General features: G+C 35.9%; 1 protein-coding gene across 3 annotated transcripts in view; it reads left to right on the top strand.

Moving 5' to 3' along the window:
- The window catches only part of sds22 (protein phosphatase 1 regulatory subunit sds22), a 277,991-nt gene that overhangs the window by 158,589 nt on the left and 106,765 nt on the right, over positions 1 to 12,637 (top strand). The window lies entirely within an intron of this gene.

The raw sequence follows: 12,637 nt of genomic DNA on the forward strand, positions 1-12,637 counted from the left end.
ATTGTTGCAAATTATTGGATTAAATTATGCAAATTCAGTGTTGATTTTGGAATTTGCAAATTTTGATGAAGGAGGTTGCCCACATATGAAAACTTGCAAAATCTTATAGCATGTTGGTTGGGGGTGGGGATTAGAAGAACGAAAGAACCTGTATTCATATGTTTCTTGAACACTTAGAAAGCACAGTCCTTAGAAAAACAGGTGAGGAAGACTGTTCCAAAAATCATGTGTCAGATGAGATGAAATAGAAGGATGAAAAATTGGTTCACTTCGATACAAAATAAATAACGGAAAAAACTCACGTAGAAAGATTATTTAATAGTATAATTTTCGCCTGTGTGTCACAGGCATCTTCCGGTCATTAAGCTCAAAATTAAACACTAACTGACAATTCCAAAAAGCACCATCTAAGTAGCTGGTGTAAGATAACTAAAAAGGTCAATAACTTTCCTAAAAAAAAAAATTAATACAATAAAAAGTTAGGAAAGATTAGCTGATTTGTAAAGTACTATCTCCCATAAATGGGATAGACGTAAGCTGTCGGATCTGTTTAAGTTAGGAGAACGAAGTAGAGTTTCACATGTTTCTTTATAAAGGCGTTCCATGAGAAACTGACTTTTGTGAAGAACTCTTGTCTTTCTCCAATGAACTCTGTGTCTAGTGAAGATGGCATGTTCAGAAAGTCCAGACTTTTCAGGTTTAAAGTATTCAATATAAGATTGGTGTTCTTCTAGCCGAATAGAGGCAGATCTTCCCGTTTGTACGAAATAAGATAATCCACAAGAGCACGGAATCTGGTAGACACCTGGATGATTAAGATGTGGAAGCTTGTCCTTAGGAGAAGTGAGAAAGGTGGAGATTTTTCTAAACAGTCGAAAAGCAACAAAAATATTCAGTGGTTTTAAAACTTTTGCTATATGTTCACTGATGCCTTGTACATAAGGGATAGTAATGCGCGTTATTTCCTCTGTGTTTGAAGAGAAATACATATTAAAACTACTCAGTTCTTTTAATGAAGCAATTCTTATAACCATTAGATAGAAAGGAAGAAGTTATATATTGTAGTTCTTTCTGTAAAAGATCGTCTGTAGAACAAAAGGAGTGGGCCCGATGAACCAGTGTTTTAATAGTTCCTGCCTTTTGACTGGGATGGTGATGAGATTCCACATGGATATAATGGCCTGTATGAGTCTTCTTTCTATAAACTGAGAAATGGAGGTTACCATCTGGTTGGCGAAGAATTAGAAGATCTAAAAAGGCCAACTGCTTATTTGATTCTACTTCTAGGGTAAACTTGATCCTAGGATGAAATGCGTTTAACTTAGTGAGAAATTGTTGAAGTTCATCAGAAGAGCCATTCCATACAGCAAAAATGTCATCGACATATCTGAACCAATGAGTAGGTCTGGGAGAAATATTGTCAAAGATACGTTGTTCAAAATGTTCCATAAAGAAATTGGAGATAGCAGGAGAAAGAGGATTACCCATTGCTGTTCCTATAATTTGTTGATACAACTTATTTTTAAAGGAAAAATAACCAGAATTTATTACAAAATCAAATATGTTTACAATGTCTGAAGGAAATTCCTGTTGTAGTAATTTAATACTTTCCAAGAGAGGCACATTTGTAAATAAAGAAACAACATCTAAACTGATCATGATATCAGAAACGTCCAAATGAAGATCTGAAATTTACTTCGCGACTATTCAACTTATAGGCCTCTTACATTGGATCCTACCCGGAGTCAATTGAAGAGACTTAATTCTCTTATAGATAATGTATCTACATGGAATGAAGATCAAAAGAAAAAACTTAAAACCTTCTTCGGTCGTCCACCTAGATTGTATGGTCTTCCAAAAGTTCATAAACCAGGCATTCCGTTAAGACCAGTTGTAGATTGTATAGGTTGCCCCACTTACAAAATCTCAAAATTTTTATCAAATTTACTCTCCTCTTCAACTAGAAGAACTGATACTTATATAAAAAATACTTTGGATTTCAAAAATAAAATTTCAGATCTTCATTTGGACGTTTCTGATATCATGATCAGTGTACTGAAGATGCCTGTGACACACAGGCGAAAATTATACTATTAAATAATCTTTCTACGTGAGTTTTTTCCGTTATTTATTTTGTATCGATATGTCTACTCACGGTTTACCTCTTTTAAAATTGGTTCACTGAGTAGTTTGGATACTGGACAGCAGATAAATATTGACTATTACTTGCTCTCACAGGCTTAAGGAAAATTTTGGAGGAATAGCCCCCCAAAAAAATTAAATAAGGCAAAAACAAAATAGATCTCTGATCTTTATGGAGAATCTGTTTTCAAAACATGTAACCTCGGTGAAAATCATTTGATTAAAATCCCAGGTGTCAGTAGAATTAATGTTCTTGAATGTTGTACAGTGGCCCAGCACATGATGAGACTTGATCTGCCAATCCCACTACATGCAAGCCAATAAATTCCTGCTAATATCTCACCATAAAGTTGCCGAGAAATTTATTTATTTGCGAAATTGTAAGCATTACCTCTTGACACACTGGATTTCTGCAAAAGACTTTATCCAAATGTGAGATAACTTGAACTGTCACTTAGCACTGTTCTCTGTGGTAAATGCACTTCTGCACTTCTCTCATTCGGGGCAAGTTAAATGCTTTAGCTAAAGGTTTGTGATCTATGATAAAATCGGTGATTGAAATTCTGCATGGATGACTGCATTTCTAAAGCAGATGGTCCAAAATACCCCCCCCCCTCAAAAAAAAAAAGGATGAAAATAGTAGTAATGCAAGTGAAGATTATGTTCTGGCTGCTTTAACCATGAAGTCTAAACAGCCAGCAGACCATAGATACAATGAAGAGCGAGTGATTGTGCAGATGATGGTGTCTTCTCTTCTACAGATATTTCCATGGGTGTTGTCCAGTAGAACTAACATCTTTATCTCCCTATCCTACCTAATACACGTGCAGCAACAGCTAACCAGCATCCTTTTACAGGTAAACTGCTGATTCATTGAACGTGCTACACATACTTATCTCTCAGTTTATCTGTCTCCGTTTGTGGAGTAGCTTTCCCCCTGAAGTATTTCCTCAGGACTACAGCCTTCCCTGTTAAGATGAATATTAACAGATTGCTTTGCTCTTGAGCCCAAGACCTTTCCAGTCTTGTGTGGGAGCAATGCAAAAAAATAATAATAATAAATAAAATAAAATAGTAGATGTCAATATCAGCCTTTTTGTTAGTAATACTTAAGAAGTTCGAAAAAGATTCCAAGGTAAATCAGAAAAATATTTTTTAATATGATGTAATGAAAGATTGAGAAAGGAAATTATTTGAAAAATAAAGTAATGAAATTCACTTTAAAAGGGAAAAAAAAATTGCCTTGCACTTCAAATAGATGTTGTCAGTAAACTTCTACGTTTGTCAATGCCATCAAATTTCAGATATGTACTCTCAAGGTGGGGGGGGGGGAGTACAGGAAACAATGATAGTACTACATGAATTGAATTATTACTAACTTCCTATCAGTATTTTTAGAAAAACAAGTGTTTGATGCCAGGATGGTAAGAACAAGAATCCAGAAGAAGATCAAGATCTAGTAAGAAGTGCTTTAAAACTTTGAAATATGAGATAAAACGATATTGGAGTCTTGACAGATAAGACTAATTTGGTAAGAAAAATACTGATAGGATGTCAGTAATAATGCAATTTGTAGTACTATCATTGTTTCCTGTGCTACTTACCCCACCCTTGTCTAGGCTAATCTAAAGGTCTTGTAGGTGAGGCAGAGAGGAGAGGGAGGAAGTCCTGGATTACTGAGGAAGTGATAGAAAAAATGGACGAAAGAAGAAAATGGAAGAATAAGAACAACGATGAAGCCCAAGTCAGATATAAAGCGATCAATAAACAAGCAAAAATTCTGGCTAAAAAGGCAAGGGAAGACTGGCTGAATCAGGTCTACAAGGAAATAGAGGAAAATGATGCAGCAAAGGATATGAGAAGGATTTCAGGGAAGAAGAGGGCAGAAAGTGGTGCTTTGAAGGATAAAAGAGGAAAAATTGATAAGGTAGAAGAAGTATGCAACAACTTTATTGAGATGAAGATAATCTGGAATGTGATCAGATAGAAAATGGTGATACCCCAGAAATTAAGGAATGGGAAATCGAAGCAGCCATTAAAAGAATAAAGGATAGGAAAGTTCTGGGAGTGGATGATATTCAAGGAGAGCTGCTGAAGGCATTGGTAAAGGAAGGAATAAAACTTCTATCCATCATCTTTAATAGAAGTCTGAAGGATGATAGAATACCTAAAGACGTTCTTAAGATCTATTTTTATTCCTGTTCCCAATACTACAGGAACAATGGATTGCAATGAGCACAGAACTATCAGCTTGATTAGCCACATTGCAAAAGTCCTAATCAACATAATATATAGAAGAATGGAACAGATGATAGAAAGAGAATTAAATGAAGCACAATTTGGTTTCAGGAGAACCAGGGAAGATATTACAACACTATGGATATTGGGGGAAAGAACAATCAAGTGCAATAAAGATTTATATATGTGCTTTGTGGATTACGAAAAAAGCTTTCGATAATGTTAATCACTCTGTTTTATTTGATATTTTGCATAAAACAGAAATAGATGAAAAAATCAGAATTATCAGACTGTTGTTCAGAATATATAAAACTCAAGAAGCCAGGGTTAGATTTGAAGGAGAGGATACTGAATGGATCCCCTTAAGAAAGGATGTGGGATGTCCCCATTCCTTCTTAATGTCTATGGTGAATGGATGATGAAGGAGGGTTTGGAAGATCTGAAGGATGGAATAAAGATAGATGGACATTTGATAAATAATATAAGATATGCAGATGATATTGTACTTATGAACGAAACAGAGGAAGGTTTGCAAAGAATTTTGAATAGACTTTACAGGATTGGAAATCAGAGAGAGAGAGATAAAATGAAAATAAACGTTCAAAAGACAAAAGTGACGAAAATTTCAAGGAAAGGAGGAATGGGATGGAAATCAGTTTGAACAGACAAAGAATAGAGAATGTAAAAAGTTTTTGAATACCTTGGGAGTTGGATAACAGATGGCAATAGATCTAATTATGAAATTAAGAACATAATTAAAAAAGCAAAAGCAGCATTTTTCCAAATATACCACATATTAGGAAAGAGAAATCTGAACAAACAGTTAAAAGTAAGAATCACCAAGACAGTGATCTGGTGCGTGGGAGACATATGTATGTGGGTCCTGGATGATCGATAAAGCGATGACTGACCAATTGAATGTGTTTGAAATGTGGTGCTTGAGAAAAATAGATCATATCAGCTGGACTGAAAGAGTGAGCAATGAAGAGGTTCTTAAAAGATTCAAGATGAAAAGAGACTATATGGCTAGTATCCAAAGAAGTAAAATAGTGTTTGCTGAACATTTGATGAGGGGTTCTTCTGGAGAGCTCCCCAGATAGTATTGCAGGAGATGGTTGGAGGGAAGGAGAGGAAGATCCAACTGCAACGGAAAGAAAACATCAAAGATGGGCAAGAGATAGAGAGGCATAGAAGAGGATTGTTCATCAGCTGCAACCCCTCTTAAAAGAGCTGGCCACAGGATTAGATTAGACTCTTGGGGTGGGGGGGAGGGTACAGGAAACAGTGATAGTACTACATGAATTGCATTATTACTAACTTCCTATTAGTATTTTTCTTACCAAATGAGTCTTATCTGTCAAGACTCCAATATTGTTTTATCTTGTATTTCAAAGTTTTAAAGCACTTCTTACTGTATCAATCCCTGTAGATCTTGGTCTTCTTCTGGGTTCTTATTACTGCCATCACTTGTTTTTGTAATCTTTTCATTCTATTTAAACAACCATACCACCTAAGATTAGCTTTGCTCACACATCATAAATACCAATAATATCAAGTTGCTTCTTCATAACATCTTGTTTTTTTAATATCATTCTTCCATTGATCCTAAACCACTGATTCCATTGATTTACACCCTCTGTCCAAAAAGAAACTTAACTTTTCGAAAATAGAAGAAACTAGTGGCGCCACCTGTTGTATCTTTTTGTTGTCAAAAGCAGCAACCTTCATTAGTGTTGTGTCAACCGTTTATGACATTTGTTTCATTAGAAGCCAAGTTATAGGGATTGATACAGTATATACCAAGAGTGACAGTGTATTTTGATGAACGGTCGGTCGTCACGATATTTGTGCCGTATGCGACAAATTCTTGCTATCAATCGCTTCAAAACTTCAAGATAAAACTCCCCGTTGACCATTTGACCAGGCGGAACAAATTCTTTGTGAATAATGTCCTTGGAATCGTAGAAACAAATCAGCATTGTCTTTACTTTTTGACTTCTCCAAGCTACTTTTTTTCGGATGCCCCTCTTTTGGTGGTCTCCACTCAGCACTCTGGCGCTTTGTTTCAGGCTCATACTCAAAACACCACATTTCGTCACCAGTAACAATGGTTTCAAGAAAGTTTGAGTCCTTACGAGTAGTTTTTAATGAGGTCCTTGCAGTGTTCAATTTGATACATTTTTTGGTCGTCAGTCAACTTGTGGGGAAGAAATCGTGAATTCAATTTACGAAGGCCCAAACTCTCAGTCAAAATGTTGTGCACAGTTTATTTTGGAATCCCAAATTCATCTTCAATCAATCTCATGGATGATTTGGGGTTTTCTTTGCTGAAATCATGCACTTTTTGGATGTTAACTTCGCTCAGTCCAGTTTTTGGATGGCCAGGCTTTTTTGTCGTTCTCAAGCATCTCACGACATGAAATTTGAAATTGCTTAAACCACTCGTAAACTTGAGTACAGGATAAGCAGTCACCATCGTATGCTTTTTGAAGCATTTGATGCGTTTCGGTAAAACTTTTACCAAGTTTAACACAAAAGTCAATCGCATCTCTCTCTGTTTGAAACTCATTTTCCGACCATTTGTCAAAACACACTGTCATTCTTGGCACTATAACTCTGCTTCTAATGAATTAAATGTCATAAACAGTTGACACAACACTGTTGAAGGTTGCCGCTTTTGACAACAAAAAAATACAACAGGTGGCGCCGCTAGTTCCTTCTATTTTTGAAAAGTTCTCTTTCTTTTTGGACAGAGGGTACATTTTCTTAATTTTTCTCACAACTTGCATGCATGTGTGGTCTTCCAAGCCTTAATCAACTGCTTTGCTTACTTCGAACTGAACTTTCATATCTATAATTTAAAACTGGTGTGAACACTTGTATAGCTTTGGTGTTTTGACTAATTTTTGTCTTATTCCATATAAATTTATTCAGTTGACTTCCTACCATACCAGAATTACTTATTCCGTTGTCTACTTCCACATTTACTTTTCAATTCTCATAAATAATTGAAATGTTTTACTTATTTGATAGGTTCCATATTCAGGATGCACCTGATTTCGAGGTTCTTGCCTAGATTAACATTCCCAGTTTTGATATCAGGTGTAATGTCACTTTCCTTCATAACATAATCCACATATGATGATGATGAATAATAGTAAAGATGGTATGTACTCTTGTCTTACCTATGATTTTACATCATGCCATCTTCCTGTTTCTTCTTAATTATAAATGCTGACATAACTCAAATCAAGACAATACATCACTTGATATACTGTCTCATTGATGCCACGTAATAGTGTTTTGAACAACTTTTTTTGCACATTGTCATATGCCTTTTCCAGATCTAAAAAAACTTAAATACAGCTTCTTGTTATATTTCCATGAGTTCTCAACTGTTTGATTTAAAGTGAAAATATGATTTTGAGAAACCTCTTTTTGTCATAAACCGAGCTGCATGATTTTACATCATGCCATCTTCCTGTTTCTTCTTAATTATAAATGCTGACATAACTCAAATCAAGACAATACATCACTTGATATACTGTCTCATTGATGCCACGTAATAGTGTTTTGAACAACTTTTTTTGCACATTGTCACATGCCTTTTCCAGATCTTAAAAAACTTAAATACAGCTTCTTGTTATATTTCCATGAGTTCTCAACTGTTTGATTTAAAGTGAAAATATGATTTTGAGAAACCTCTTTTTGTCATAAACCGAGCTGCTTCTTCTCCAAGTGTCCCATTCACAATTTTCTTAGTCTCTTTTCAAGTATGCTTACATAGATCTTAACTGAACACTCAATAGTTAAATTCCTCTATAATTCTCTCATTTAGTTTTATTTCCCTTTTTTACAGATGGGTAGTATTAAGAGAGCTCTACTTCAGTCTCTTAACAGGTCTTTTGAATTGTAAGCAGTGAAATGTTCGCATGTGCATATTTGAGCATTTCTGGTTATATATTATCTACTCGAGCTGTCTTTCCGTATTTTATTTTATTTGATGGCACTATCTACCATAATGTTAATATATGACATTCTGAGTGCATTCCTGCTCACTATTGAATCATTTTAAATGTTATTACATATTTTTCTTTTTACTGTGAAATTCATTTTTATTCTGCTCAAAGATAAGTGGTAATCACTTCCTATTTCAAATCCCCTGAGAATGTCCAATTTGATGATTGCCTTGGATATTTTACCTAATGAAAAAACAATGGATACTAACCATCCACAGTTCTCAAAAACTCAACATAAGAAGCAAGATGATACCACCAGAAAGAAATAATGAAAACTTTCTATAATGGAATTGTGGATTTCAACAAAACATCAACAGCATCAAAGCTCTCTTGCAGAAGTGTAAACCAATATGCTTCTTCCTGCAGGAAACATACCTGAAGCCTGTTGACAGTTTGCATTACGATACATAACTATCATTCACAAGGACACGACAGAGAATGAACCTGCCCATGGAGATGTTGCCATACTAGTGGACAACCACACTCTCTTCCAGCAGGTCCCACGTAATGCCAGCAAGAGGCAGTTAACACCAAGTCTTAGTCGGCCATTGTAAGAGTACCAACTAAAACTTGGTGGTAAATGCTGTATCTATCTTCCTTCCACAACAGATTTTTCTCTGGATTACTATATAACCCTTTTAATCAGGATTAAAATGTACCAACCAAACATCAAAGGAAGTGTTGTTGTTGAGTATATGCTTAACAAGAACGACAATGATCTCTCTCTCTCTCTCTCTTGAATTACCAAATGCAACACCTTCTTCCACATGCCTATCTGAACATTCTAACCATCGACTTCCCCATCTGCTCACCCTCTCTCTTCCAACTGTTCAAGTGGAAAACTGAAGACAACTTATATCAGTGTAACCATTTGATTGCACAGCTGCCAGGGAATCTCAGAAGAAAGGATTAAGTATCTTTCGTAGATACTCCACAACAGCAAGCCTTTATTTTCAAATGTGCTCGGGCCTGAGCAAGACATAGTCATCACAGCCAGAAAGAATCTTAGATTCAATACACATCTTCTATAACAAGATCAACCAGGAGCAAAGAAGTATAAGATAAAATCTGGAAAATTAAATGCCAATACTCTCAAGGAGGTTCTTGTCAAAACATTAGTATCCCTTATCTCCCTCTCAACATCTGTCAACCATTAGGTCAACTGTTGCACCTTTTCAACAGAATTTTCTGTTAGAACTGGCTTCCTGAATCCCCAATAAACTATGATATTTGCTGTGAATAGCTGCTTCTGTAAGATTCTGATAAAAATTTTTAACTCTTCATTTGTGATTTCTAAAGAAAAACAATTTTTTTCCAGAAGACAATCTGACTTATCATCATGAAATTCCTGACATGTGCCTTCAAGGGATGTACAGGATATGATAGTACTAAATGAAAAATTTACATCATTACTAACTTTCTATCCACAATTTTCCTCCAAATCAATCTGTTACCTGTCAAGACTCCAACATTATCAGACCTCATATTTCTATCTTCTAAGGCTTTTTACAATCCACCTATATCTTGGTCTTCCTCTGGGTCTTTTTCCTGCCAACCTCACAGAGAACACTTGCTTTGCTAATCTTTCCTCTCCCATCTGTTTAAATGACCATACCATCTGAGATTAGCTCTATTAACACATTTTTTAATATGATATTGCTATTGATGCCATCTGTTCATGCCCCCTAATCTTTCTCAGGACTCTCATATCTGTGGCCTCTAATCTTTGGTCAAGTGGTTTATTTCTAACCCAGCTCTCAGATCGATAAGATAAAATTGACTTGACACTGTTGTATACAGCTAATTTAGTGTTTTGGCTAATTTCTCAATTATTTCATATAAATTTATTCAGTTGACTTCTTATATACCAGGTTTGTTGATTCTGTTTGCCTACTTCCATATTTAATTTACCAATCTCACTAAAAATCGTGCATAAGTAGCTGAAATGTTTTATTTGTTCTATATTTACTTACTTGTTCTTGCTCCATTCACAATGCAGTTGATATTTTCAGTGCTTCTGCCTATTTTCATTGTCTTTGTCTTGTTATTGCTGACCTTCATACCATATCTATTATGAGTTATTCAATTTAGTCAGGGAATCTTGCAGACTTGTAGTGGATTCGCTTAGAAGTATAACATCATCTGCATAAAGCAAAGAGCTGACATTAATATCTCCCAATTTGATGTCATGTTTAATACCACTTTCCTTCATAATGCGATCCATATAGATAATGAATAACAGAGGGGATAATGTACATCCTTGTCTGACACGATTTAACATTAATCCACCTTCCTGTACTTCGATCCAATTCCTCAGCTAGTTCCGTTTCTTTGCCATTCAGGCTTCTTATGTTGATAGTACCGATCTTGAATTCTGGTGATGTTGAGTTGGGGTGTGGTTTAGGATTTGTTCCAGTAGCTGACTTCTCACTGTTCGCCCTGGTTCCCCTGACGAAAACAATTGGCACCTTTTTTAACCAGGCAACACCCCAGCTGGCATGACATTCTGTCATGTTGTAACATCATTTTGTATTGTGGTTTAAGCCAATAAGAATACAGTTTGGTCTGCTAATCCCAAATTGTCAGCCCATTCTCATTCATTCAGTATTCAGGTAGATACCTAACAGGGTGCACCACGAGAAGGTCAGAAGATTAACCTCGTATTAATTGTTGAATGTTATGACTACTAAAAAGCCCTGGTCCGTTCTCCGCATTCCTTTAAAGGCTTTGTGGAGGTCTCCTCTCAGTTATGCAGCTTTGACCCTTAAGCACTCAAAAAATAATCTGGCTTCTGCAAATATCATTTTACTACTGGTCATCCAGTCTTGCTAGAAGTATCTGTTAGAGCTGCTTTCTTATATGGAAAATACATGCCATATATACATACCATACCAAAAGTGGGACATTTTAAAATGTAACTTTATGGAACTTCCTCCTATTGGGTATACACTCTGGAGAGATTTGGAATATTGAAAGATTTACATAGTTTTGTTCTCAGAGGGAATCTCCCTCTTTTCATCCTACTGAGTCTTTCAAGTGGGAACCACTCTCCCCTGACTGTATACCCAATAGGAGGAAGTTCCATAAAGTTCTGTTTTAAGTGTCCCACTTTTTGCAATCAAGGTTAACTCAGTAACTGTAAAACTTCTTCTAACTTTAAGTAATGCCCTGTGTGTGGATGACTTTACCATCTTTTGTCATTCATGTAATGTAAAGGTAATAAAAAGACTACTGCAGCAAGCCATTGAATATCCTTCAAAATCACTGCTTGCAAATGGGATCAGATGTTCACAGCAGAAGTTTGTGTACGTGTTTTCTGCAGACATGATCTTCATCCTGATCCAGAACACAGACGAGCACAAACTTTAATTCCAGTTGCACCAGTAGCCAAGTTCTTGAGGCTCATATATATGCCAAACTCAGTTTCCTCCCTCACATATGTCGGTTGCAAGATAAGTGCTGTAAAACACTGAACATCCTTTGCACCTTATCTTCCACCTCTTTGGGTGCTAACAGATGTTCTTTGCTTTGATTGTATCATTACTGATTAGATAAACTTGATTATGAGGCCCAAGTCTATGCATCTGCCAGAGAGAGGCTCTGTGATGGCTGAACCCTGTTCACTATCAAACCATATGAATTGCAAATGGAGCATTCAGAGATTCATAATCTGTGTACTGAGGCAAATAAGAACCACCTTTGTCCCTTTGATGTCAACAGCTGTCTCTGTTATACACTGCAGAAATAAAATCCCTGCCAGACCATTCCATAATACTGGGTTTTATCCATGTTGGAAGAATCTGTACAACTCATCAGACTACCCTATGATTCTTGAGTTTGCAAATAAAAGCTCTTTTAGATATTTAGTATATAAGATATTTTTAGATATTTGGTATATAGGATATTTATTTAAGATATTTATATTTATATAAGATATTTGGGTAAACATCAGAGCACATACACTTCCACAGTGGCCTTCATACATACCATGATGTAGCTTTATTTTCTGCAGGCTACCTAGATCCTCCCATCCTTCCCTTGTATACCAGCAGTTCTTTCAAGCTTGTAGAATCAAATACTCTATACTCTGGTTTTGTGCCTCTTTACACTGATGGTTCAAAATCCCATAGGACTAGAGATCCTAGTGAGAGCTTCTGCTGTCTTCCCAGACAGCATAATATCTGATCCCACCAGATCTATGCTATAGAGCTTGCATTAAAATGCATAAGATTGCAACT

Source organism: Typopeltis vanoorti, chromosome 18 (genome assembly GCF_054136105.1).
Source record: "Typopeltis vanoorti isolate ZY-2024b chromosome 18, IOZ_Tvanoo_1.0, whole genome shotgun sequence".
Classification (NCBI taxonomy): Eukaryota; Metazoa; Arthropoda; class Arachnida; order Uropygi; family Thelyphonidae; genus Typopeltis; species Typopeltis vanoorti.